The 1,490-nt window shown below is 33.0% G+C and overlaps 1 pseudogene; it reads right to left on the bottom strand.

Moving 5' to 3' along the window:
* Positions 1 to 494: 494 nt before the first annotated feature.
* On the bottom strand, positions 495 to 907 carry LOC123820741 (annotated as a pseudogene).
* Between the last annotated feature and the right edge of the window lie 583 nt (positions 908 to 1,490).

Raw genomic sequence — 1,490 nt, 5'->3', positions numbered from 1 at the left:
CAAACATCCCTCTGACTTCTTCTTATGGAGTGTTCTTAAGGACACTGTGATGACATTTAGGACTCATAAAATAATTCAGGATAATCTCTCATTCTCAGTGTCCTTAACTTAATCACATATGCAAAATTCCTTTTGTTATATGAGGTGATGTTCACAGGTTCCAAGAATTAAAAACAATATCTTTGAAAATTTTATTCAGCCTACTACAAATACCAGTCATTTATTATCTTGGATCTTCCAATCCATAAACATGATATGTCTCTCCATTTACTTAGCTCTTTTTAAATTTCCTTCATTATCATTTCATAATTTTTATAATATAAGCCCTATACATTTTGCAATATTTATACTGAAGTATTTCTTATTTTTTAACAATTATATGTAGAATTGTATTTTTATCTTTGGTGTCTACATGTTCATTGCCAGTATATAGAAATATAGTTGACTTTTTACCATATAAAAATTTATAACTACCTTGTTTTCACCATGAAAACTTATAATCTTGGTCTTTCCTTCTTGTTTTTGCATAAGGCTGAGAGACATTAGCTACTTTGATGTGGGCCCCATGAGTGTCACCAACAGCATGACCTTTGTGACCAAATTCAACAACCAAAACTCTATCATTTTCCTCAATAAAATTCAAGCAGTTGTCATTGGTACAAAGTCTATAATTTTTTCTTTTTAGTTTTTAATCAGCTGGATTCTGACACACTTCCTGAGAGCTGTTTGGCTTCAACCCCTACTTTTTCCAGTACAGGTCCATTTGCTTGGGAAGTGCCTCCAAAAGGACTGTGACCTTCAAGGATGAGCCAAAGTGGGCTTTTTTATACTGTTTATCATGACACTTCTGATTGCATTGGTGGCTACAGAGCCTCCTGGCACCATGAAGACTACAACACTTGGCCATCCTGTCAGAGCCATAGGCATGAGCAAAAAGCCAGTTGATTTTTGTATGTTGGTCTTAAATGTGTGAGCTTGCAAAACTTTCTGAATAGTTTATTAGCTTATTAGAATTATTAGTTTAGGAGTTTTTATAGATTCCTTAAAATTTATCACATAGGTAAGTCATCATATCAACTACAACTAGAGACAGTTTTATTTCCTCTCAGCTGATCTGTATGCCTTTTATTTCATTTCCTTCCTTAAAGCAGTGAATAGAACTTCCAGTACTCTCTTGACTAAGAGGCAAGAGAGAACACTCCCTTACCTTGTTTCTCATCTTAGGAGGGAAGCATTTGGTCTCTCAACATCAAATGTAATCTAAGCTGTATGGTTTTTCTAGATGCTTTTTATCAAGTTGAAGTTGTCCTCTTTTCCTATTTTTCTGAGCTTTTTTTTTATGATGAAATCCCTACTTTGGGATTTTGTCAAATGCTTATTGTTCATTGAATGATTTGATTATGTAACTTTTTATTCATTAGCCTACTAATATGGTATATTATATGGATTAATTTTTGAATATTTAACCAAAATTGCATCTCTGAAATAAA

Source organism: Phyllostomus hastatus, unplaced genomic scaffold, assembly GCF_019186645.2.
Source record: "Phyllostomus hastatus isolate PE091 unplaced genomic scaffold, TTU_PhHast_1.1 phas_contig_37, whole genome shotgun sequence".
In the NCBI taxonomy this organism is placed as follows: Eukaryota; Metazoa; Chordata; class Mammalia; order Chiroptera; family Phyllostomidae; genus Phyllostomus; species Phyllostomus hastatus.
This window is presented reverse-complemented; position numbering and strand designations above follow the sequence as displayed.